This window comes from Arachis duranensis, chromosome 2, assembly GCF_000817695.3.
Source record: "Arachis duranensis cultivar V14167 chromosome 2, aradu.V14167.gnm2.J7QH, whole genome shotgun sequence".
NCBI classification, from domain to species: domain Eukaryota; kingdom Viridiplantae; phylum Streptophyta; class Magnoliopsida; order Fabales; family Fabaceae; genus Arachis; species Arachis duranensis.
The window spans coordinates 62,738,040-62,738,748 of NC_029773.3; positions in this window are offsets into that span (position 1 = coordinate 62,738,040).

The following is a 709-nucleotide window of genomic DNA, read 5'->3' on the forward strand; positions in this document are numbered from 1 at the left end:
TTTTTGTTGTTATAGAGTCATTAAATTTTGATAGGATAGTTTCTTTTCAAAAATTTCTTTTCAAAAATATTATTTTTCTTAATTAATTGTTAATTTTTCGTGAGTTTAGTGTTTTATTCTAAGTATGGTGTTAATTGCATATTTTATATTTTCTTTAAAATTTTCGTGTTAGTGTTCTTAGTTCTTCCTTGATCTTCAAGTTGTTCTTGTTCAATTTTCTTGATTGATCTTTAATTTTTCTTGTTCTGTGTCTTTTCTTGTTTTTCTTATACTAATCCAAAGCATTAGTCTTCCAAAAAGGATATACCCATTCAGAACAATTGTTACCTTTTCTGCCCATTTGGCTAGAATATTGGTTTATATTCTTGATGAGGGAGCACCAATACTTTTGAAAATCTTTTTCAAAATTAATTTTTTCTTTGATTTAATCTTGTGCCAAACTTTAAGTTTGGTGTTTTCTTGTTAATCTTTTCATAAATTTCGAAAATTTATTTTGATTTTCTAAAAATTTTAAGTTTGGTGTTCTTTCTTTTGTTCTTGGTGTTCTTGTGAATCTTCAAAGTGTTCTTGAGTCTTCCTTGTGTTATGATCTTAAAATTTTTAAGTTTAGTGTTCTTTAGTGTTTTCCCTCCAAAATTTTCGAAAATAAGGAGCATTGGATCTAAAAATTTTAAGTCTTGTGTCTTTTGTGTGTTTTTCTCTTTCATCA